Source organism: Ochlerotatus camptorhynchus, unplaced genomic scaffold (genome assembly GCF_037179485.1).
Source record: "Ochlerotatus camptorhynchus isolate MF236.1 unplaced genomic scaffold, CSIRO-AGI_Acam_v1.1 ptg000094l, whole genome shotgun sequence".
Lineage (NCBI taxonomy): Eukaryota > Metazoa > Arthropoda > Insecta > Diptera > Culicidae > Ochlerotatus > Ochlerotatus camptorhynchus.
Window position 1 is genome coordinate 1,963,280 of NW_027040584.1, and position 27,074 is coordinate 1,990,353.

A 27,074-nucleotide genomic window follows, 5' to 3' on the forward strand; every position below is an offset into this window, starting at 1 on the left:
AGTTACGGCCTTCAAACGCTTCCGGAATGCACGGCAGGTTCTAATAATGTAGTCTGGATCCATTTCTCTCCAGGTACGGGTCAATGTTTGTCTGAGGCTTGCTGTACTCGGGTGGCGTTTAGAACATGCCTTGGCCTTCACGACGCGCCATATTGAGTAATCCAGTGGATTAAGATCGGGGCTGGATGGCGGCCACATATCCTTCGCCCTGAACGGAAGATGTTCCTGCAACCACTTCTGAGTGCGGTTTGAGGTTTGGCACGGAGCCCTATATTGTTGAAATACAACATTTGGCTTCGGACCGTGCTGTTCTCTGATCCACGGAAGAACATACTTACTTAAAATCCCGATGTAGACCTCCGTGTTGACCTTGTCGCCTTCTGGAATGAACACCGGGTCCATTTTTTTGCCATCGGAAGCCACCAATCCAAACACCATAAAGCTAGCAGGATGCTTGGTCAGATACACGTTCTTGTGCTCGTCGGCCACGTCTTTTACCGGAAGAGAACTAATAAACCGGTCGGTTCTGGAATTTGATACGGGATCGACGGTAAACATGCTCTCGTCGGTGAACAGGATTACCAGATTGTCTTGCATCGTTCGACTCGTAGCTCCCGGATGCGGTTGGTAATCATGTGAGTTTTTTCCGTGCCCTCGACTTCGCCCCGCAATCTTCCTTTACGATCTTCCGTGCCGTAAAGTGACTGATCCCGTGTTCCTTTGCCATTTTTCTTTTTGAACGCACTGGATTCACCCGAATCTTCCTTTTGATTGCAGCGATAACCCGCGGAACCCGAGCTGACCTCGGACGACCTGTGGCCACATTCGCGGATAGTTGTCCTTTCTTTTCTCGGTCTAAAACCCTTTTGACGGTCCACCGGGACACTCCCACGGCGATTGAAATGTCTTTTTGCGACATTTGCGCGTGGGAAAAATCACGAATACGCTTCCACTTCGTCATGGTGCAACTGTCAAACTAAGTCAATCATTTTCTTTTATACACAGCCTACTACGGTATGAGCTATAGGTTACGTGCATGCAAAGAAAACCAAGGCATTGTATGCACAGGTGAAACGGGAGTCTTATTTCAAGAGCAAATTTTCATTATGTCGTAAGTAACATTCGCACCAATCCGAGAAAAATAAAGTTTTGTTTTGATGACCGAAAAGTTATTCCTATTTCCAAGTAAACACATATAATCTCATAGTGATAACAATGTTTAACATATTTAGCAGGGTTTTAATCATACAAATGCAAATCGCTAGCTTTCATGCTAAAAATACTGGTTTTTGAGTCAAAAGTTATTATACGTCGTTTGGTGGCCCCTATTGTTACTTAAGTCAAAGTGTATTTACCAGGATATTCAGGAGAATTATCAATTACGTCTCCTTACGTGCAGCCCATTCATCATTTTAGGACCACCGAAATCATCTTAGCAACAAACAGTTCGATTTATTCACTTTAATAATGAGAAAGCGAAACGACGAAAGTACACTTTTCACGAGTTTCTCAGTGCTGTTACTTAAGGCAAACGGCATCTCCATAGAAATTGGGTGACTTAAGTAACATCGAAAACTATTTTGATCGGAAGGTGATTACGTCCAAAAGCAATTTTAATGGTAAATGAATTTAAAAATGGGATTTGATCCTATATTCGGACAGTATATAGTGTAATAGCAGGAGAATCGATTGACACTGATAGCTCGACTTTGTTTACCTTTGTTACATTCGACGTAATGAAAATTTGCTTTTGAATTTATAGGCAATCAGTTCGCGATATATTCCACACAAAGTTGATGAACGTTACAAAACCATCTAAGAACCTTACCGACTACCATAACCAGAGTTGCGACCTATCACAATCACGATCGCCAATCAGCTGATGTTAGTAACGCTTTGAACATTACTATCAATGTGCTCGTCGAAGCTCTCTCCATGACCATCAATCAAGTTGACGAAAGAAGTAAAAAGCAACTGGTGAATGTCGTCTTCGTCATCTCCATCACCGATCTGGTCATTCCCGACAATCACGACACTCATCTGTGCTCGTTTTGAAGCAGTTGCTGCTTTGCTTGCTTATTCGAGTGTGTTGGTGAGTGAGCCCAACAGCTTCCGTTTCATGTTGCCTGCTTTGTTTGTAACTCACACAGTCGCGTCTGCCAAGACGAACTTGGAATGCGTGAGCATTGTTTTCATTTTCTTCTGCCGTTTCGCTTTTTCTCATGATCGTACTGCAGAAGTCTTCACTGTTTTCGTTGTGCTTTTCATCGTCAGCAGCGAGTGTAACGTTTAGCTTGTAAGCAGCGACCATTACTGGTGATTGTTGTTTGCCATGGCTCTAACTCTCACTGCGTGACAAAAAGATCTGTCAGCGATAGTCGGTTGATGCGCAGTCGAGTGTCACGTGAGTGTCATGATATTTTGCATCGCTGACCGTTACCATTAAAGTTCTCAAATTATAAATAAAATTGTTCCAATATAATTCCTTTCAAAAAATGTATAGAGAAAACAAGAATTTGGAATGGTAATGGTTCTTAACAACCCATTATTTGTAAGGTTCACTTCCAAAAAAACCTTAATTTAAAAGGTATTATAACACAAACGTTCATGTAAAGTTCCATAACCATTTCAGTTAAAGTTTAGCAGGGATTATAAACAATGTTTAACCATTTTTGGTAAGGTCAAGTAATGGTTCGCATTTATGCGGAAATACTTGTGCATTTCACAAACGTCAAAGAAGTCTATGAAATTGGTTCCAAACATAAACAAACCACGTAGGTTTCTTATGGCTTGTTTACGTTTGAAACCAGTTATACCTATAGTCACTACATTCTTAGGCTGTGAACCATTTGCCGAGTTAAATTTAACTTGTGGTTAAAAGTGACATTTCGAAAGTTATTTTCTATGAAAATCCCTGTACTATCGATCGACCGGTTTTCGAGAAGAACTTAGCCAATGTTGTCAAAATTTAACTTCTAGTCTGTCAGAAGTAACCACATATCCGAGCGTTAATCGAGGGTTAATCGATAACTTTCCATCTGTCAAATTTTAATCAAAAGTTAAAATAATCCACCAAATGGTTTAGAGCCTTAGTCTGGCGGATAGAATTTCGATCTATCAAAAAGCGGAACCAACTCAATATATTTTAGACCAACAATTGAAAAGGTAGGGTAGGCTCTAATGTTGGCCTATGGATCTAAGATTGGGTCAATCGCTAAAAATCTGCTATTTATCAATTTTATCTAGATGAATGCGTCATTGGGACGGTACTATTGGATATTTTTGGTCACTATTGAAAATTTCGTCGATTTCTGACATAACATCCATTTCCCCTAGTATCAACTGTTATAATCAAAACGTTGATTATTCTTTCCTCGCCAATCGAACGCAAATTACCGGCATCATCGGATAGGGGAAACTTTCCTCAACCCAAGGATGGTGTTAGTTTGCGAAGACGATCCTTGAGTCACGAGAAAAGGGTTTCCGAAGTTTTGTTCGCAATAGCTGATGTGCTCTTTTCTGTTGTAGGTCGTGATTTGCTCGATTGATTCCGCTATTTGACAGCCCAATTGGATCCCGAGATTCTTTCCGCCAGACTATGATTATAACGACTATAGATTTCCCAACTAACATTTTCAGCTTTGTAAGCCAACTTTTCCAGCGTTGTGCTGTAAAGTAGTTGAAAAGAAGCTGCAGATACAGCTACAAGCAAAAGTTAGCAAAATAGTTTTGGAGAGCGTTTACTCAACTTTCTCACAACCATTATTCAATTTGTCAGTCGCACTGAATAACATAAGCCAATAAACGCTAATGTCACTTCTATACACACACTAATCAACTTTCAACTTGTAGCTGCAAAACAAAGCTAACAAAGTGAATATATTACTCATTTGATGGCTTCTAAACAACCAACCACTCTTGCTGAATAACATAAACATCAAAAGAGCTTTTTCAACAACTAAACAACCTGTACTCAGCTTATAAACTGTGTTAGAGCAACTTCGGAAGCATTTTCACAGTCAACTAGGTTGATTTTTAGACGTGTGCAGTTTTACAGTTTTTACTCTGCTCTTTTATAACTAGTCGACAAAAGTGATTCGTGTGCACTATTATAAAGCCTCTACTCAGCGATTTTGTTGTAGAAGGGAATGTTGATTTGTTTACATAAGTTCAAAGTGTTGGCGTAGCACAGTTGGTAGTGTCAAGGTTTGCCAATGAGGTCGTCTCGAGTTCGATTCCAGGTTCCGGTGCAGGGTAAATAATTTGGTGATGATTTGTAACTAATTTCGATTAATTTGATTCACAGCAAAATAAACTCAATAAATTCCTTCATAAAAAGCATAAACAGTATTTAACCCGGCTTCAAGAGAAAGCTGTGTAGTGATTATTGGATAACCGGGAAAAGGTTGAATAAGCGCCTTTCAAGTTCACACACAACTAAACAGCAGGATAACAGCTGTATAGAAGCGTTAATGGATATGCAATAAGAGCTTCTCCCCAGGGTTGCTTCCACTCACTTGCTATAAAAAAATAATTTTCGGAATTATGCAATCAGTAGATGTTATAATGATATGTTGTACTTGTAATTAACAAGAAGAGGGTGTAAAGTATGTGTTTGACTCATAAAATCTGTCAATTCCACTTTCAGGGCGTCACAATCAGCGATCTTATGATTCGTGAACGTTCACTCAGAGTGAGTGCTCACGAGTCGTAAAATCACTGATTGTGACGCACTAAAAGCAATATTGACAGATTTTATGTGTCAAACATATACTTCATGACCTCTTCTTGTAACTTACAAGTACTAATTAGCATTATTCTATTTCATGATTTCATAATTCCAAAAAACATGTTTTTATAGCAAGTGAGTGGAAGTAACCCTGCTTCTCCCGACCGTTCCAACAGCCATAAGTAGCTGACTAAGTTCGCCAGATTTGCTTGTATAGAGGTTGAGTAAAGGTTTCCTCATATCGTATAACGTTTGAATACAGCTTGAGGCTGTATAAATGAAATGAGTAAAGCGTTTACATTGTAAAAATTGTTAGTTGGGTTAGCCGGTTTCCTTTTTTATGGCTTCATTTTGATACCTGATTTTTTAGGTAATAGGGGATTGAATCTAATGCCCGTCCTACTAAGCATAACCCACACTTAACCTCTCTATTTCGAACGGATATGAACTCAAAAATGGAGTGATTCTACTATAAATGAGTTCCAAATTTATACCTTTCTATACGCCCAACTAACAATTTTAGCTGCAGTTTGGCTTATACAGCTAATTTTTGCCTGTATAAGCTGTTTGTTGGGCGTACCATTGAATTTGATAAAAAGTCACAAATTATTAAGATATTGTAAGAAATCTAACACTGCTTCTTGATTGCAAATTCGTTCTACGAGTTTCAATTCCGTCCTCACGCATTGAAACGCCATTTCTAGGTTTTCCTTCGTTCTACGAATGAAGATAGACAAAATGGATTTGCTATGAGTGCTTCTTTTGTTTTGAGAACAATGAGTTTAAATATTCGTACAACGCACTCGACTAGGTTTTGTGTTGTACCTTATGAGCTAACGCAGCGAAACAAACGTATTATTGATTTGTGTGAACGGAAATGGGCGATTACGGCGAAGTAGCGCTCTACTCTAAAGATACCATTGATACCAGATAAAGGAATACCGGCAATAGCTCCATCCGCAAACAACGGAACTTCTCTGTATCTATACCTGATGTTGACAAGGTAAACCCCCACAGCAATTCGCAATTTTATGTTTTCGTTATTCCCCCCTCACACACACACAAACAAATCAGACCAACAAACAATCGAGATGTTTGGTGATTTTGTTATGATCCTCACCTTCGTAGAATATATTTATAACGACGATGAAGACGATGAGACAACTGGTTGGCGATCATTTCGCGGCATTGCGTTGCATGTTTTGGAGGAATTTAAAAGGTTGACTGTATTTCGCTGGCTAATGTTGCTAATTAGAGAAGGCTACTGAAACTGGAGAACGTGTGCAGTGTCACGTCGCACCGTCAGTGTTGTCATTCCAGGATGGCGTGCTACGGTTTTAGAATCGACCAAGGGCAACGACCACTGGTTCCAAATCTTCTCTTTTACCCCTTCTCTAACCGGCAGAAAAGGGTCTAAATAATATGATGCAAACAATCAACTGCGTACAATTGTGGGAAATTCTAGCCAAGAACACCAACAATCATAACCGCAAAAAATAACACGCACATTCTAGCTGGAAATGCTAGCGAATGCATATCAGGAACAACCTTTCACTTACGACGACTGTAGCGGTTTCCAATGTGAACTGCATGCTTCGTTGATCGTAATGGATGCATTCGCATTGGCACTAGGTGCTCTTTCCTACTTTTTACCTACGCGACTTGCTCCGCCAACGATGACCGCTCCGCAGGTCAAGATGGTGTTAGCATTTACAATTGGAGGTGGAGTGCATTGATCCGCCGGCGATTGCTCGCCTGTAGGGTACCTTAGTAGTCTTGAATATTTTTGATATGCTTCCAACGACTGGGATTGATTTGAGGTTGAGTATTGGCTCTTCAGTTTTTGTAATGGTAATAATGGTCCCAAATGGATCAAAACGACAGACGAAGATAACATAAGTTTTTTTTTTCGATCCATCCCAAGATTGAGGAGCCGATGCCTTACCTTCATTACGACGTCTCGATGCATTTTTTGTCGATCAGAACATCGATTAGCTTGATTCGATTTTACCGCAACCAGCAGCGCAGTGATAAGCAAATGAAGTGAATCATTTTTTCAATCGACGAAAAGAGATAGCACCTAATCAACAATCAATCGAGATATTTGGTACACTGAAATAAATCGACCTATAAAGGTTTATTGTATTCTATGCGATGTTTGATAGATTCCATTGTAACTCGGCAGCAGGGATTTGTACCTAAATTATCTAGCAACCCTTGCTAGAAAACAGCATGAACATGACTTTTAATTTTGATTCGATTTACGTGCAAAATAATAATTGATTGCATCGCAATATTTTGCACATTTCTTGGTGCCATTATTAACCAACTAAGATCAATTAATCAATAGAGTTAGAATATTGTTTTTGATTCTAAAAACTAGTTGATTTTGAGAAGCACACGAAACATAAAGGTGATTGAATTTCTGTTCGATTGCAATACTCTTAAATTTAATCTAATAAGAATAAGAAATTATCGGACAAAATCTGATAGAAATGTTCGATTGGCTCAGATTTTGGCAGTTCATTTGGCTCAAAACATTCTCTCCGCCCACACCTCTCCCTCTGAGTATTTCTAATTGGAATATCAGTTAAAAACTGCATCCTTGATAAAGCATTTCTAGCTGTTTTATTTAAGCATTCCGCTAACAACCCAATTTAATTACTTCCTCCCTGAGTGTTTTATTGCTTAAAAAATTAACGAAAATGCCTTACTTTTTGGACGTTCAAAGTGTACTACCCCCTTAAAGGATGAGAAGTTTTGGTCTAGAAGTCAAACATTTTTATTTTTTAATATGTTTGGTCGATTTAAAATTGATTTGTCTAAGATTTGTCGATTATGAACATTTGTCAAAGCGCCTGAGTTCTTAAAAGATTGAAGTATAACACACTTGATTTATTTTAAATCCGAAATCTTAAAAAAATATCAAATTCCAGCATTTTTAATAATTCTATTGATTCTGAACCTTGAAAACTTCATGATCAACAATCTTGAAAATTTCTCTGTGTGTTGTTGTGAGAACACCAATCTTAGGTCATATTTTTTGTCAGTGTGCCGCAGATGTGCCGGTCATAGATCAAGCTGCGATTGTTTGAAAAATAACCATCCCGGCAACCCGGTATTTCTAACACCTTGGATGTTTTGGTGTGAAATCGCAAGGATAAATCGGATTGAGAATGACACGGGAAGTGGCGGGTGTGCGAAATTTGGGTGTTTTATGTCCATAGGAGAATAATAGTCCTTTGATTTAGGGTTCTATAATGCCCTCAAAGACAGAACAGAAACCTATGTAACCTTTCGTGATGTGAAAAGCAACGATCCATCAGCGGCCGGAAAGAGTTGGAACCAGTCGGGAACATTGTCGGAGACCGACTTTAGAGGATGATGAATTTGACTTCTGCAGTTTGTTTTGTATGAGTTGCAGCATTATTTGAATTAAGGGTACTGCTTTTTTCTGCCTTTTCCTCTGGAGCCCACTTTAGAACCTACATTTCGTATTTAGATCTATAAGTGAACCGAGAAGTAAACCAACCGGTGAACACTCGGGTTTATTTCAGTTACCGTGTGGACGTAATTTGTGATGAGCCCCGGTCCCTTTCAAATTGTATCATTATTTATGTACGGTCCATATATTTGAAATGACGTTTCACATTCATCTAGTGATGGCCGATTTTCATTCGAATTATCGATTAATCGATTAACGAACCGAAAAGTAAAATATTTGTAATCGGTTAGATCATGCCGATATAAGTATTAACTTCTCCAGAGGATCATCACCGATAGTTTCAAACATGTGCTGCACTCTCATTGGTGGAAAAATGGCAGCACAGCGAACAAAAAAAATCGATTAGTTGTTAATCGAGTAATTAAAAAATGGGACACCTCTGATTTTGGTGTGTTTGTTTTGATAAACATGAGCGCAAAATTTCATCTCTGTCGAGGGGGCAGCAATACCACAAAATTACCTTGAATACGGGGGGTATTCATTGGATGAAAGGGACCGTGAAAGAGGACACTAAAATAGAAAGTTTTTCTTCCGACAGTTTCATCTTAGTATTCATCTTTGAGTAAACTGCTGGTCTGAGTTCCTCTGGTATATTCAATTAAAGGATGTTTCTGAATATACAGTCAAACAGCACGTAATGTTGTGAACAACTTCAATGACAGTTGTCCAGCAGTGCTCCCAATTTATTTACAAGAATCCAATGCCTACGAGATTGTGCCGAAGTTGTACCGATGAATGTGCCCAAGCTGTGCCGAATCTAATTTCGGTACAATGTGCTGTGTGACCAGTCTTGTAAGCGGTTACGGTAGTCGACACCTTTTCTGTGATAATCGACTACGTTTGCCTCCGATACTTGAAAAACGAGCTATTAGTACAGTACCGAACTAAAATGTCATATGACAGGCTCTAAGAGCTGCTGATGTTGTGCTTGTGTGAATTCTGAAAATAGTCAGCAATGATGTCCTAGTAATAACATATCTGATCAGAAAAAGTTATTTTGATAATTTTCTTTTAGTTCGAATGTTATTCTACCGTTCGTGTTGTGTGAGAGAGACGATGGTATAGAGCATGAATGTACGAATACAAACAGACAGTCGCACACGACAACGAAGCGAGTGTAGTAAAAAACGTCAACTGTTTCAACCCCTGTGTGTGACTTACCCCTTAGAGAACACCCATTTTCCAAGCCTTGGATTTGTAAAAAAAAATTCCCGGACCTTGAAGATAATTCTTAACTCTTTGAGCATCAAACTCATAATGATCACGGATTCTATTTATCCGTGTTCTAAATTACATAGTTGGTGATGCTTAAGGTTCCACAAAGGGTCAACAACTTACATGATGACGATGACTGCTGTGTCGATGTGTGCGATAGCATAGCCCAGCTTCAATTTATGTTTCTCTCCAAAAAAGATAAGGGTTGTGTCCAAAGCACGACCGCATTTTTGACGTAGAACTACGAGATTGTTTTTGATGCTCCATTCCATAATATATTAATAACAAAATAAATGGTTTAGAAACTGAACTCCAAAATGAACAACTTATTATTCAAAATTTTTAAATTGGGCGGTTATTTAATGAAATCCTAAGTTTAGGATTACCTTTGGCCGCTTTCTTGTTGGCTCGACACATTCGAACGCGTTCAGCAACGGTCCGCGTCTGTTTCGCAGGTTTCCCTGCCTCCTGGTCTCTCACGCGCTTCCGATAATCGCGGAAATATTTAGCAGCCATGTGTTGAGACATTTTGAAGTATTTTACAGAATTGCTCAATAAACACTTGTTTCACTTCGAATATTGACTCTATAGATATCAAACGCAGAGTTTAAACACCGAGGGGGGGGGTGGGACAGCGGAAAATTTAAAGCAATCTAGAGTGTGTCTTCTTTTTGAGGGAATCTTTCTCTCATTACTAATGGATTTTCGCAAAAGGTCTTATTTATTTATTGACAATAATTCGAGTTTAAGGTTCGTTTAGGTCTTTTTTAAATCTTCAACTAGATATTTAACATCGTTTGTTTTGAAAGTCATGAATAGTAGCAGAAGACTTATATGTCACTGTTGTTGATTTTAACTGCCTTGAATACTAAAATCCTAATCAAACATCGAGATTCAGAATACTGTTTGCTCATCATCGGAGTCACACTCAGGTTGCAGCTCCAAGCAAGCCAGAAAGCGAACAGTAAGTTTTTACTATAATCTAGGTTTTTTGAAAAGTTATTGATAGGGGAAACGCTCCTATAATTGTGGTACGTTAGAAGCGTTAGGTTCCTATAGTTGTGCATGGAGGCTCAATACACAACTATAGGAACCTAACGCTTCTAACTTATCCCAACTATAGGAACGTTTACCCTACTTATAAACATTTATATCAAGAATATAGTTTGGCATCGAGTGCAGCAAGAAGTTGGAGATGTAGCTCTGGATCTTCAAAACATCATTAACTTCCAAGAGCTGATTACAATTGAATGCAAGAGTATTGAAGAGCAAATGCGATGTGCTTCCACAAGAATTTCCAGACTGGTCCGAAACTCAGATGGATCTCTGAAAATGTCAGATTTTTACGGCAGTTTCGATTAAGCCCTGAGCAGTTCACATTTGAAAAGGGCCTACAACTAAAATGTAAACAAACCAGAAAGTGGATTGTAAATAATCTCTGACTTTTTCTCGGCCTTTTTAACCATTTTAATTCCTATCTCGCGTAACATTTTAAAAGGGCCTACGACCTAAATATAAACAAACCAAAAAATGGATTGTTAGTAATCTGCCTATTTCTATTCCCATATAAGACAATCTAAGTTTTTTCGTAAGCTTTTCTATAGTTCAGTATGACAATAATATCTGTATCTCAACACAAAACACCCAAATAACACATGGTTGGCTGTTTTAGCGTTCGGGCCAATAAATGATTTGAAAAATTTCTTTGATCGGCCGTTTTGAAAATTGAGTTATTTATAATGATTTTTACTGGTTATGCTGACCAAACCTACACAATTGGTAGCTATCAAGCGGTGCTATAGAATGGTATCAAAAACCGATTTGTTTACATTTTGATTATAGGCCCCTTTCACATGTCACACGAGATATGCCTTGTTCTTTATTTTTCCAATGCAGATCAGAGAAAATCAGAGTAGCTCTGAGTAACTCTCAGCTAAAGAAACACTCTCATTAATGCCGTCCTCCCCCTTTGTAAACACTGAAGCACTTACTGTACCAATTGGAATTTACAGAGAATGCTACAATGCATAATCACGATGGTGTTTCAATATGATGTCTGTGATTGGGAAACAATCACAAAATGAAATTTTGATTGCCTTTCTTTTTGCACACGCCCGTAAGCTACACAGACTCCTCCCTTCATGAGTAGTTTGCTATCAAGTAGCGACACTCTCCTTTTGCGTAGTTTGCCATTGTCAAAACCTTGAAAGCAAAGGGCAACTAACGAGTTATTAACGAAAGAAGAAGAGACCCGAGTAGCACACTTTCATCACAATCAGTTACAGCAACTTGTTTATGGCTGAAATAAGTCGTATATAAGTTTCTACAATTGATTTGTGACAAGCGTGCTACTAGGGGAATCGATCAAAATCACTTGCACCCCTGCTCCCAATTTTGGTTACAAGATTACAACTCTGGGGAGAATTTTGTGTGAACGTTGGGGGCGTGTGGTTCTCAATATGGACAAACAAGCACAGATATATTCTATTCCAACTCTTTACTGTAATAAGCTTGATCCGTACAGAGTGCGTCTCTGTCGCTTTAAAGCGTACACAGCAAAAAAATAATTTTGATATCACGTCAAAGTGGATGCACTACAATCATGTCGAAAATATGGTGTAATATTACTTGCTAAAAAGGACAAATTTATCATTAATACAATGCATGAACTGACATTACGCTGCTTTTACTGCATTTGTTTATTTATGTGGTCATAAAAATTACATGAAATTTTCGACATGATTGTAGTGCATCCACTTTGATGTGATATCAAAATTATTTTTTTGCTGTGTAGATGACATCCATGGCCGGTTACGCTTGGCGTGTTCAGTGTACGTGATAGCATCACGGATCAAATTTTCCAGGAACACCTTCAGCACACCTCGTAGATCAGACCGGAGATACGTTTGACACCGTCACGGCGAGCCAGACGACGGATTGCGGTTATCACAATGAACCTTGCATTGACGCTTGGCCCCTCCTTTACCAAGACCTTTTCCTCCTTTGCCACGACCAGTCACTGTTGCTTGTTGCTGCTCCTGCTGCTATTGATGCCTGCACATCACGCCGTCCAAAGCGAACACGAGTTGAGGCTAGACATCAGCGCTCTTTTATATCTTTTCAGGTTAAAGCAGAATGATGTGCAACCAAGTGGTACTCGATTATGACGACTGGGTTTGGGAAGAACGTTTATTTCATGGAAACAGTGATACAGTTATCGCTTTTTATTTGTACGTTGGATATTACCACTTTTTCAATAGTTTCTTGTTGAAAATCCTCGGTCAAAAGCATTTCTATTGATGCGTAGAAATATTTCTAATCGGTTGGTGATGAAATTATTGACATTGATCCAGGGTCAGCTGAGTTATTCATGTTCAAAATCTTTCATAATTGTGTTACCTGTTCCACACTTCTGCTTCATTGACAAATTAATTCACTGCACTACCAAATTTCCGTTCTATCAAATAACGGATCATTCGTCACCCTTCAAAACCAAAGAAAACTGCTAGCTGAAATAATACTTCCATATGCATCTTCATCACTCACATATAATTAAAAATTAGTACGAGGATATCACCCAATCATTTTCTTGTCATTATCGTTTGTTATGTGGAAAATATTTAGCAGAAATAAAATGATCACAACTGCTCACAGGTTTCACATGCGCTAATCAGCGTTTTTTTCAGTCTAAATCGCGAAAATAATGGCCAAAGTTACAAAAAAATTCCAATCCGCACGTGAGGTTTCTCAATGATTTTGAATTGTACACGCAAACTAAAAATCTATTACAATGAATGTTAGTTCCGTTTCCTATCATCCTCTGTTCATGAACATCGCAACGAATGTTAGAAATTGACCATGCAGGCGATGTAATGGATTTTTGTCTTTTTTATTTCGTGTTCTATCTACGCTTTCGACTATACTAAGATTGTAGGACGACACACATTGTAGAAAATTGTAGAACGACGCACACACTTGCCTCGAATCTCTCCAGCAGAAAAAGCATGCGAAGTCGAGTAGGCGAGAAAATGAGCGCTTCGTGTTTACTTTTAGGCTATCCATATTCAGAAGCATTGAAGAAAGCAGTGGAGAAAGCACAGGTCTGTTAATCGCAACGTTGGCGGTTCGAGTACAGTCGGCAATCTGTTTCCAATTTTTTTCGACATAACTAATTTCACTCACTCTACATTTTTCGGTCTCCAATTTTCTTGCATTGGACTGCAGCTAGGTATATCGCATCCTCGGCTCATGCGGTCTCCACTAACATCCTCTGATGATGAATCCCACATAATTGTAAGCGAATCTTACATCTCCCGGTTGGGTGTATACACACTTACTTCAGCTTACTCTCCGGGTGACTCGATCGTACTCAATTTTGTCTGATGCATTATGCTGTCAAAATCTGAGTAAACGAGAAATACCAAACTGAGTAAAAGCCACTCAGTCAGCCAAATCGGGGACTTAGAAAAAAATGCAAGCCGTGTCTGATCAAACGCTCTAAGAAACAGCGAAATTATTGTATAACACCGGCCGAAATGTATTAAGGTAAGTAAAGGGTGATACGGTCAAAATTTGGTCAAGGGAAAACGCGTGTAAATCGGTGAAATCGTTTATTTAAAAAATCAAATTAAATTTCTTTTTCAAGTTCAATTAGTATAAAATTCAGGAAAAATATTCAGTTAGGCTTCCGCTTTTCCAAATCCGAATTGCCGGGCCTTACGCTTGACCCCTGCCATCAGATTTTGTACAGCCACCTTGTCCACCTTCTTCGCCGCAGAAAGCCAGTTTGCCTTGAACTGCTGCTCGCCCTTAGCAGTTTTTTTGGTCTTCTTTAGGTTCCGCTTGACAATAGCCCAGTATTTCTCAATTGGGCGGAGCTCTGGCGTGTTGGGAGGGTTCTTGTCCTTGGGAACCACCTGCACGTTGTTGGCGGCGTACCACTCCATGGCCTTTTTACCGTAATGGCAAGATGCCAAATCCGGCCAAAACAGTACGGAACAACCGTGTTTCTTCAGGAAAGGCAGCAGACGTTTATTCAAACACTCTTTCACGTAAATTTCTTGGTTGACAGTCCCGCAAGCTATGAAAATGCTGCTTTTCAAGCCACAGGTACAGATGGCTTGCCAAACCAGATATTTCTTTGCGAACTTTGACAGTTTCATGTGCTTGAAAACACCTGCTACCTTTCCCCTTCCTTTTGCCGTATAAAACTCCTGTCCCGGAAGCTGCTTGTAGTCGGCTTTGACGTAGGTTTCGTCGTCCATTACCACGCAGTCAAACTTCGTCAGCATCGTCGTGTACAGCCTCCGGGATCGCGCTTTGGCCGTCGTATTTTGTTTATCATCGCGATTTGGAGTCACTACCTTCTTGTAAGTCGATAGTCCGGCTCGTTTTTTGGCTCGATGCACGGTTGTAGACGATACACCCAGCTTATTTGCGGCATCTCGGAGAGAGAGGTTAGGGTTTCGCTTGAAACTACCGGCAACTCTCTTTGTCGTCTCAGCGGCTTCCGGTTTTCGATTTCCCCCCGATCCAGACTTCCTGGCTGTCGACAAACGTTCCCCAAACACTTTAATTACATTTGTAACGGTTGATTTGGCAACTTTTAGCGATTTTGCCAACTTTCCTCGCGAGTAGCTCGGATTTTCGCGATGCGCGAGCAAAATTTTGATACGCTGCTCTTCTTGCTTGGACGGCATTTTGACAACTGAAGAGTGAATTCCAAAATCAAAATAAGAGCAACATTCTACACACACACACCTTCAAAATGAGGGGTGTTCAGGTTTTTTAAATGCAAAATTGAAAGAAATACGTCAAGTTGATATTGACCAAATTTTGACCGTATCACCCTTTAAAAGTGCGCCTACTCACTTTTGAGCGTTTTCGTGGGAAACTGGGACTACCCATTAAATGAGTAAAATTTTACCCATTTATAAGTAATTCCAACTGCAAAAATAAGTAGTAAGTATTCATTTTTGAGTAACAAATACTCATAAATGGGTAATATTTTTACTCATTTAATGGGTAGTTCCAGTCTCCCTCGAAAATGCTTACTTTGTAGTCAATATCAAGTCTTTTATAGTCATTATTGGGTATTTTGCGGTTACCGTGTATAGTTCGTATTTTTAGTGAGGCTTTTACAACACAATTATAAAATTTATAAATAAATGAGAAAAATACTGCTTTCATGCATTTAGGCCATCTTTTAAACAGATACAAAAACATATATAATGTGCTCATTAGGGTGTCCCAAAATTGCACTATGTCTGGAAATCTGGGGACTCAGCCTCCAAATGATAGCTAAGGGTGTTACAAACAAACTTTTGTATGGCGGCAACTCTGGGAAATGTTGTTTAGAGGTCGCCCCGACGAGATTTTTGAAAAAAGTCCATTTTTAATAGCTATTAACCAAAAAATATTTTAAGTTCTTTAAATTTCAGTGAAATCTCACCCTTTTATATTTTTCGCAGATTCCTAAGGTTCAAAACTATAAGAAAAAAAATTGCAACTGCATGTTATGTGTCCAATTTGTTAGTTACAATTTTTCAAATTCTCTGGAATGATGTTTTTTGTTGTAAATGACTACATTCAATCATCAAAATTGGGTATCAAACATAGCGCTATTAGCAATCAAATGCAGCAGAAATATGGGAAAAACTTTGCTCAAGACACTTTAACCTCATTTCTAACCGTTAAAAAGTTATTGGAGATTTACTGTGGAAAGAAAAGTTCAGAATTGCAATACTTGCAGTATGTCCACCAGCAAATCAAACTATCATTGAAATCGATAAATACAAATCAGGGGTCGTCCATTAATTATGTCACACATTTAGGGGTGACGGGGGGTTTTGAAAACTGTGACGAGCCATACAAAAAAAAAAATTAAGGTCCATACTAAAAATGTGACAAAGGAGGAGGGGGGTTGAAAATGGGCCAAATTTGCTTGACATAATTAATGGACCATCCCTCACCTACTTTGTTGCAAATCACTCGATAACATTTGTTTCAAAGTTTCTAGAATTCAATAGGAGGATATATGAGCGGAGAGGGATCACACAATTTATTAGTTTCCATTTGATTGCCGTAGCAAGCAGAACCAAAAAAGAAAATCATGTCACCAAAAACCAAGCTCAAGTCGGATCTCATCATCGGTATTGCGTGGAAGCATTTGCCCAGAAACCGTTTGCCGTCGGAGTTGGCCGTCATCAGGTATTTTTGATTCAAGCATGAAACCCAACAACTTTCAATCGGAAAAAAGCATTCATTGCTTTTGTCTCCCAGAAGCTTCGTTATCGACATGAAATTTTTCACTTCTGATTGAAAGTCATCCGATGCTAACGCAAAAAATCTAAAGCCCTACAGTAAAAGTATGGACGTCTGTCAAAAGTTGTTCCAATCGAACCGTCAAAATGCACCGCTTTGCTCGATTGGAACAGCTTTTTTCAGTTATGTGTTGACAGTCGTCCATACTTTTACTGTAGAGCTTTAAAAAAATCTGGTTGCCTTTTGCCCTGACGAAAAATAAATCACAAACAGTGCTGCTTGTTCGCAACATTTTCTCTTGGCGGGAATCTTATTATAACATCGACTCTGGTGTTCATCTGCTGGCTAGGATTGGGCGATCTTCAGAGAAAGACCGGTCTTGGCGGATTGATCTTGACATTTGGCTCTAGAATCGATCTACTGATTAAATCAGCACCAGAGCATCGATCTTTGGTAGATCGGTCTTTTGATTTTTATTTTAAAATGCTTGTTTGAGTTGGTACCCCAAGAATTTTTTTCCTTTATAATATTCAAATAAATGTTGTCGTAACGGTAAGGAGTAATGAGCACAGTAGGGAGGTAGAGCAAACCTTCAAATGTTGCTGTATTCGTAAATATAGAAAACGCAAATAGTGACGTCATTGTAGGGAGCGATGCTGAGGATGACGTTATTTTCGTTAAATTTACCACGTAGTCTGGAATGAGAGTAAACCGTTTTTTCGATGTAAATATACTTACAAAATTTAACACCTATTATTTTTTAGGATCGAAAAGATCGAAAGAAGAGATAGATTTTATCGATCTTTTCGTGGACATAGAATCGATCCGAAAAAAACGGAAATCGGAATGAAAAAGATCGATCTTCTAAAGATCACCCAAACCTACTGCTGGCTGTTGCTCCTTCCGCAGCAGAGAAAACAAAATCAAGTCAATGTTTTCTTCGGTCAAATTTATATCGGTTCAAGTTTGTCTTTAGTAATATTAGACCCCGGTCGTTGTTTTTCGAAATTCGGAAAGAAAAGGAAAACCCAGCAAGCAGCATAGAATCACTAAGCTGCCAAGCGAAGTTTTAAATATTAAGAAAATCACTGATGGTCCGGCGGAACCGGGATTTGAACAACGACGAACCGATGTGACAGCTCATAGAAGCTACTTTGAAAATCTTGCCCGCGGCGCAAGGGGTACTCAACTCTGCACATCTCAATCTGTGTCGAGTATTATATCTGTGCCCAGCGTTGTGACGAATGTGCCGAAGTGTAGCAATCAAACTGTCAATCTCAGTAACCCATGAGTTTGGCAACCCTGCAGTTATGACTTTTGAGATTATTTGTTTACCTTGTAAAGTTTTCACGGATTATTAAACGAGTTATTTGTGTGCATATTGCATACTATATACGAGTGTAATCACTGTGCCTGTCCTGTTTATAATTAAAACGAGCATCAAATAATACGAATGTGAGTCTTTTTTTTTGTAGAACGTTCATTCCTCTTGGTTCAACGATGCCAAACAAATGAGAAGATTGACAAGCGCTAGATCGTCGGCCACTGCTGGAACTGTTAGCCATAATACAATGACCGTTGCGAACCTCGAAGTTCTGCCCCTCCACGAGAAGGAGAAGGGTGACTCATGGCATGAGAAGAAAGTTCTGTACCGGGTGTCATTCTGGTAGACGTTCACCGAATCCTGCATCATTAGTACTCAACCCGAAAGTGGAAGATGTGCCTCTACATTATCATCATGCTACTCGGGCAATCAGGAAGGATTAGACCTAAAATTCTCAGCGGCGATAGTAGAAGCAGCAATAGACCTTCAGTAGCTTCCTAATGCTAGCAGTCGCTGTTGAGTACTGAATTCGTCTAACTGCTCTTTCTGATGGCTCTCAACTTCTTACTTTTAATCCGTTCATCCACATCTTCCATCGACTAATATCCAACAGCATCCAAATGCTGGTCCAGGATCTTGATACCAGTTGCCAACGTTTGATCCGCTTTGTCCCTGCTTGTTATTCATTCATATTTTTCATCCTTGCTTGGTCTTGCCGGAATTGCTTATTTATAGCCCTGAAACTGGTGGCGTTTCCGATTGAGTTTATTAATACCACAGTTCCAGCCTCCACAGTCAATCTAAACTCCGAGATGGTTCAGTTGATAGCATGAGGCTGATTGGTGGACCATCAATCGTAACGACCGGTTATCTGGGAGAAACTGCTGTGGTTGCAGACGCACCTACAGAATGGCAGGACCGTTCTGCACCGGGTTCTTGTTAACACCATACATCAATGCTGCAATTGGAACTGGATTCTGCAATTCTCTTTACCTTTACAATTTGCATTCTGTTCGGCCATCTGGGGTAAGCAGGCCTTTTCCTAATACATAAATCCTGTCGAAACTATGGACATCTGTCAAATACCCTGTAGACTTTCGTTAGAGGTCCATCCCCAGGGCACGGAGAGTCTTGTGAATTGTGTAATCTTTTATTATGATTAGGGATAACCTTGCTGGGAAATCGACAAAAATTGTTAAACTGAAAAAGAAAACTTCCCCCTTACTTTGAAGTAAGCAAAGTGGTAAACCTAAGCAACGCTTGGCAAAATACTGCGTGTAGAAGCACCGACTTATGATGTGGCAAATAAAATTGCTGAACACGAGCTTTTTAGTGTTGAGTATAACATCTACATCCCTTCTCGAGATGTGAGATAGAAGGCGTGGTCTCCGACGCGAGTCTGACTGTCGAGGACTTGAAACATGCCTCGGGAACTTTTAAAAACTCGACATTCGCTACCGCGCTAGTGAAGATACTGGATGTAAGGCAACTGCATTCAGCATCTTTGCTAGACGGTAAAAAAGTTTATAAACATTCAGACTCGTTCCGGGTGACTTTCGCCGGTTCAGTTCTCCCAAACTTTGTTAAAATTGACGGTGCTTTTTTTCCGGTGCGGCTGTTTGTACAAAGGGTATATAATTGTACCAACTGCAAAAGGCTGGGACACTCGGCCAGCCATTGCGGCAACAAAACTCGTTGTGGCAAATGTGGTGAAAACCACAAAGAGGATTCTTGCCACAAAGAATCAGTAAAATGCGCTTACTGTGGCGAGAATCCTCACCCCTTGCAGGAGTGCCCGATGTACAAACAGCACTCCGATAAAGTGCAGCGTTCAATCTCTGGACGCTCCAAGCAGACATATGCTCAAATGTTGAAGGCTGCATCAGCCGTCCAAGACCCTTTAAGAAGCTTAGTTTCTGCCTTGCTTCCAACGTTAGAATCATATCTTAAGCAATTGACTGTTTCATGGCCCCTCCTTGCATCAATCATATCTTTCGATGGATAATTCGTCGAACGAGGTTGAAGATATGATCACTGTGCTACAGTGAAACTGCCGTAGTCTAGTGCCTAAACTAGACTCGTTCAAATTTTTACTTCACAATTCTGATTGTGATATATTTGCTCTCTGTGAAACATGGCTTTCTTCCGATAAAGAACTCAACTTCCACGATTTTAACATTATTCGCCTGGATAGAGACGATTCTTATGGAGGAGTACTTTTAGGGATCAAAAAGTGCTACCCTTTCTACAAAATTTCCCTTCCTGCTCTATCAGGCGTCGAAATCGTCGCTTGCCAAATAAATGTGAAGAACAAAGATCTTTGCATAGCTTCAGTATACGTTCCACCAAGAACCTCCATTAGCCGTAGTCAACTCTGGAATCTAGTTTCGATTCTTCCATCCCCAGTATTAATTCTGGGTGATATGAACTCCCATGGTACTGGGTGGGGCGATCTATATGATGACAATAAAGCGGCTATTTTTTACGATTTATGTGACGATTTCAATTTGACTATTTTGAACACTGGTGAAGCGACACGTACAGCAAATCCTCCGGCTCGAGAAAGCCGGCTCGACCTATCTTTGTGTTCAAGATCGCTATCATTGGATTGTCAGTGGAAGGTTATCAATGATCCCCATGGTAGCGATCATTTGCCAATCATCATTTCAATAAAGTGTGGCCCTCACTCTGCAGAACCATCTCGGGTTCCATTTGATCTTACAAGGAACATCGACTGGCAGAAATATGCAACGGCGGTGACAATCGGTGTCGAATCAATAGATGCGCTTCCACCATTGGAAGAATATCGATTCCTAGCCGATTTGATTTACAAAAGCTCACTGGAAGCACAAAAAAGAAAAGTTCCAAGTGCACCCTTTAAAAGGAGACCAGCCACACCTGGTTGGGACGAAGAATGCACAAAATTGTATGTAGAAAAATCTGATGCTTTCAAAGCTTTTCGTAGACACAAAACCTCCACTTACTTCGAGGAATATTCAAAGCTTGAGACAAAGCTGAAACAATTAATCAAAGCAAAAAAACGCGGTTATTGGCGCAATTTCGTCGAGGGACTCTCACGAGAAACCTCAATGAACACCTTGTGGAGGGTGGCTCGCAACATGCGTAACCGCTCATCTTTCAATGAGAGTGAAGAATACTCCAACCGATGGATATTCGATTTCGCTAAAAAGGTCTGTCCGGACTCAGTTCCAGCACAAAATATTCTTCGAGAAGCGTCTCCTAGCGGCGGCTCTCTGGATAGACCATTCACAATGCTGGAATTCTCTATGGCTCTTCTTTCATCGAACAACTCCTCACCGGGAAGCGATATGATTAAATTCAATCTTCTGAAAAATCTCCCAGATATCGCTAAAAGACGCTTGCTGGATTTATTCAATTCCTTGCTAGAAAACAACATTGTACCGCCTGAATGGAGACAGGTCAAAGTAATAGCCATTAAAAAACCTGGCAAATCAGCGTCTGACCATAACTCATACCGTCCGATTGCTATGCTTTCGTGCATTAGGAAATTGTTGGAGAAAATGATCCTTCGGAGACTCGATCACTGGGTCGAATCAAATAACTTGCTATCAAATACACAGTTTGGGTTCCGCAAGAGCAAAGGAACAAACGATTGTCTAGCGCTGCTTTCCACAGATATTCAACTGGCCTTTGCGCACAAGGAGCAATTGGCTTCAGTATTCTTGGACATTAAGGGGGCTTTTGATTCAGTTTCCATTGAAATTCTGTCAGACAATCTGCACAGATGTGGACTTTCTGGAATTTTAAATAATTTCTTGTACAATTTGTTGTCAGAAAAGCAAATGAACTTTTCCCTTGGACAACTGACAACTTCCAGAATTAGCTACATGGGCCTGCCCCAAGGCTCATGTCTCAGCCCTCTTCTTTATAACTTTTATGTCAAAGATATCGACAACTGTTTGGCAGAACAATGCACGCTAAGACAACTTGCAGATGACGGTGTGGTTTCCGTAAGAGGTCCACATGCCGTGGACTTGCAAGGACCATTGCAAAATTCCTTAGATAACTTGTCTTCTTGGGCTATGAATCTAGGGATCGAATTCTCGCCGCAGAAAACTGAACTGGTAGTGTTTACTCGAAAGCGGTACCCAGCCCAAATGCAGCTTAATCTTTTGGGCAGAAACATTACCCAATCATTGTCTTTCAAGTACCTTGGGGTCTGGTTTGATTCAAAGTGCACTTGGAATGCCCATATTACGTATTTGAAGCAAAAATGTCAGCAGAGGATCAACTTTCTCCGTTCAATTTGCGGCACATGGTGGGGTGCTCATCCGGGATACCTCATAACGCTTTATAAAACAACAATTCTCTCTGTTCTAGAGTACGGCTCTTTCTGCTTTCTCTCGGCAAGAAAAAGTCACCTAATAAAATTGGAACGAATTCAATATCGTTGGCTGCGTATTGCTCTAGGCTGTATGCACTCAACGCATAACATGAGTCTCGAGGTTCTGGCAGGAGTAACACCCCTCCAGAACCGTTTCTGGGAGCTCTCTCTCAGAATACTAATCAAATGCGGAGTGACGAACACACTTATAATTGCAAATTTTGAAGAAATTCTTGGGCTGAACACACAATCTCGATTTATAAGAATCTACCACCACTACATATCATCAGATATGTGTCTTCCTTGTTATACTCCAGACCGTGTTCACTTCACCAATCGCAGTTCCTCAATTGAATATGATCTGACCATGAAACAAGCAACTCATGGGATTCCCGATCAACTTCGACCTATTATTATCCCGCGTATTTTTACTGAAAAGTACCAACAAGTCAATTGCATGAAAAGATATTTTACAGACGGGTCCCGTCTCAATGGATCCACTGGCTTCGGTGTCTTCAATGAAAACTCTAGCGCCTTCCGCAAACTTCAGGAACCTTGTTCCGTTTTTGTTGCTGAGCTGGCAGCAATCAACTTCGCATTGGGGATGATTTCCAACATGCCCGCAGACCATTACTTCATCTTCTCGGATAGTCTCAGTTCGATTGAGGCTATTCGGTCGATGAAACCAAGTAGGCACTCATCTTATTTCCTTTCAAAGGTAAGGGAGCAGATGAGTGTACTGGTCGAAAGATCATATATGATTACCTTTGTATGGGTCCCCTCACATTGCTCAATCCCAGGCAATGAGAAGGCGGACTCTCTCGCAAAGGTGGGCGCGCAGGAAGGCGAATTATATGACAGGCAAATTTCACACGATGAATTTTACCATTTAGTGCGTCAGAGTACCCTTTCGAGTTGGCAAACCGATTGGGACACTGGAAATCTTGGACGGTGGTTACATTCAATTATTCCTAATGTTTCTTCGAGAGCGTGGTTTAAAGGCTTGGGCTTAAGTCGTGACTTCATTCGGGTGATGAGTAGACTTATGTCCAACCACTACTCGCTAGATGCTCATCTCAATAGAATAAACCACGTGGACAGCAACATCTGTCAGTGTGGAAACGGTTACGATGACATCGAACACGCAGTTTGGCAATGTACGGATAATGACGCCGCCAGAGAGCGACTTTTGAATACCCTCGAGGCCCAAGGAAGACAACCCTATGTTCCTATCAGAGACTTGTTGGCAACTCGCGATGTCTGCTATATGCAGTCCGTTTATGTGTTTCTTCAAATGTCTAGTATAAGAATTTAATTCCTTTGTCTTTTGTCTCTCTTTATTAGTTTTTGTTGTCTTGTCCCCCCGTCTCGATGAGTCTCATCGTCGCCCACTGGTCACCCACCATAGCCGGTCGAACTCCGGACGAAGCTAGAACAGCACTACCGTTCATACTGGCGACAACGCTCTGATGAGACAACGAAACCCTACCCCAAGCTCCTCCCCTGATCCTATCCTTCAACAATGTACCCCTCTAACCGCGAGCCCGCGGCCCAACTCCTACTAGACATAGAATTAAGTGAATTTTGTTACAAACAGTGAACAATGAATTATCGGCTCCGTAAAGCTAACGCGATTGAGCCTTCCAAATAAACGAAATGGATAAAAAAAAAACGCTTGGCAAAATGTCAACACAAAGCAGTGACGCTGTTTTATATTATATTCTGTGTCATACTTGTCATCGTGTTCCTTAACGTGCCGATCAGTGTGCTACGATGTGCTTACCCCTTGCCGAGACGCCATATTTAAAAAAAAACCGTTAAACACTACCGCCATCTACTCACAAGATCGCGTCATATCATTAGCAAGGACACGAACACACGTACAATTTATATTGACTTGGTTTGCGTCTCACCTCATTTGACACATCTGATCGCCCGTTGGACAGATCGAATCGCTCTTTTGACAAATCGAATTTCGGGCACACGAAATACTCCAGTGACATGTCGGTTCGTCAATGATCAGACGCGGCTTCTAAACGGTGCCGATGGTGTAGTGGTAAGCGTGATTGCCTCTCACTTCGAAGAGCCTGGGTCAAATCCCAGTCGGCACCGCCGGGATTTTCTGAGGCATAAAATCTCTGATCGCGCTTTCCTTCGGAAGGGAAGTAAAGCCATTGGTCCCCGGTTCATGAGTTTATGGGTCGATGGGTAGGGTCCAGGAGTGGGAGCTGCCTTCCTGGCGTTGGTAGCATTAGTACTCAGTACGGAAAACAAGATCGACGAAAACAAATCAAGGGAAAAAATACGTGGCTTCTACCAGTGTCGCCAGATTGTTTTCAAGCTTATCGGTTTCAAAGTTTTTATACCTGTGATCTTGACATTTTTACCTAGGGGATGAGTACTTAAGGGAGTTAGGTTTTGATCAGTTCTTTAGTGGGAATGACACTGATGAAGACTGCACATTGTAGTCGATATACATATCGGTCATGGATTCCAAAATTAATTAAGTGGAATTAAATGGAAGATAACCTTTTTTGCTGTTTTATTTAAAGCATTCCGCTAACAACCCAATTTTATTACTTCATAATATTGTATGTTCTGATACAGTTATCTTACATTGGGGTATATATTGTATCCGTTGACAAGCAATAATAAATAAATAGATAAAAATATTTTTTTTCTGGAAATGATAAGAACTAAGACGGAGTTTCACCATGTAATTTTGGAGGTAACTCCTCCGGGAATGCTCACGAAATTTCCTCCGGGAAGTTCGGGACAACTCATGTGCACAAGAGAGAAAATTCTACCGTGAAGATCTGTATAATTAATCTTATTCTTCTGGAATCGTTCAGTCTTCCGGGATTTTTTTTTTCTATTATTCAATATAGGTTTGATAAACAGTTCGAAAGTACGATTGTAAGAAAAGTGGCAGGCAAACAGACATAACATTTGCATATTTATCATCAAACACGTCAGTCAGTCAGTTCCCTTGAGTTTAACGTTTACACACTACCGCCATCTGTTGATCGTACTGTTCATGACAGTGTACTCATCAGATGGCGGTAGTGTTTTAGTGACAATGATTTACAGTGAAAAATTCTCGATGCATTGAGTCTGTTTGTCTGTGGTAATTCGGTTTTAAGCGGTAAAAAAACAGGAAATCGGTATTATTTTTATCTTGAATTATTTATCGCTCGAAATTTCGTAGAATTACCGGTACATAGGCTTTGGTCACTCATTCGAGCTAAAAGCCATCTTCAAGGGAAACCATGCCAATTTGTCAGTGACAATCTTGTCAGTGACGAGGATGGGCAGTTTTTGTTATTAGCTTAGAAACAAGTTTCAGAGCAGTGGAAGAGGCCTTTGAGCCTTTTAAGAGGGAGACGGCGAGGATTGGGCTCCCGATAAGTTCTACCAAAACGAAGTACATGTTAGACAAGTAGACAGCGTGGCAGCAATAGTGGTTTTGGTAGTGAAGTTGTGTTAGATGGTGAACAATTTGTGATAGTGGAAGAATTTGTGTATCTTGGAACACTAATGACATGCGATAATGATGTAACCCGCGAGGTGAAGAGACGTATTGCAGCTGCAAACAGGGCCTTTTACGGATAACGTTACCAGCTGAAGTCCCGTAGCTTGCAAACGAAAACAAAATTTGCTTTGTATAAGACGCTGATACTTCCGGTGGCCATCTATGGCCATGAATCGTGGGCTTTAAAGGAGACTGACCGGAGAGCATTTTGTGTCTTCGAGCGTAAGGTGCTGCGAACAATGTTCGGCGGTAAACAAGAAAATGGCATCTAGCTGCGTCGCATGAATCACGAGTTGTACCAAGTGTATAACCATAGAGGTAACTCTAAGACCAGAAGGTCCCGAAGAAACGTGCTCAACTTTTTGGCTCAGCTCTGGTACTATCTTCGGTCCCAAGAAAATCGATGCACCCCTCGAAACATAGGAAAATCCACGAACCCCTCATTTTATCTGTCAAACTTTCATATCGAATCAAAACAAACATAGTGTAGTGCTAGAATTTCGACTAGAATGGGGTACGTTAATCGATTTCCTTGGGACCAATAGGCTAGTCAAGTAGTGAGCCAAGCCAAATTAAAATCGTTAGTTTGCACCGGTTGGTATAACGGTACGGATATAGTGAAGGTTATAAAACACAGTAGACTACGGTGGGCTGGGCATGCAGTGCCGATGCCGGAAGAACGACAAGCAAAGATTATATTCAGCAGATAACCCGGCAGAGGTCGTCGACTCCGGGGTAGATTTTGCACACGTTGGCTTTTTGCAGTTGAGGAGGACATCAGGTCGCTAAACGTTCGTGGCGACTGGAAGCGATTGGCTTAGGACCAAGTCCAGTGGAGAAGTCGGCTTTGCTCGGCGCAGAATCAACAAAGCGATTTGTAGCCCATAACTGACATAATTTTGTCAGTATCGCGTCTTTCAATGACAATGACACATCTACTGGTACCGGAGACGTGGAATCTAAATTATTTCAAACTCATCTACCGACCAGGATTTTAAAATTAGATGCAGTTATTGAGATAAACCAGTTATTAATCGTTCGACAAATATTGCAGTCCAAAACCGGACCTTGATATACAATTCTGCATCCATTAATGTTATCAGTGGTCGTATAATATATTGCCCCCCCTCTGGATGCATG

At 40.4% G+C, this 27,074-nt stretch overlaps 1 protein-coding gene across 1 annotated transcript in view; it reads right to left on the bottom strand.

Moving 5' to 3' along the window:
* LOC135698758 (facilitated trehalose transporter Tret1-like) overlaps positions 1–27,074 on the bottom strand; it is an 82,575-nt gene that overhangs the window by 54,881 nt on the left and 620 nt on the right. The window lies entirely within an intron of this gene.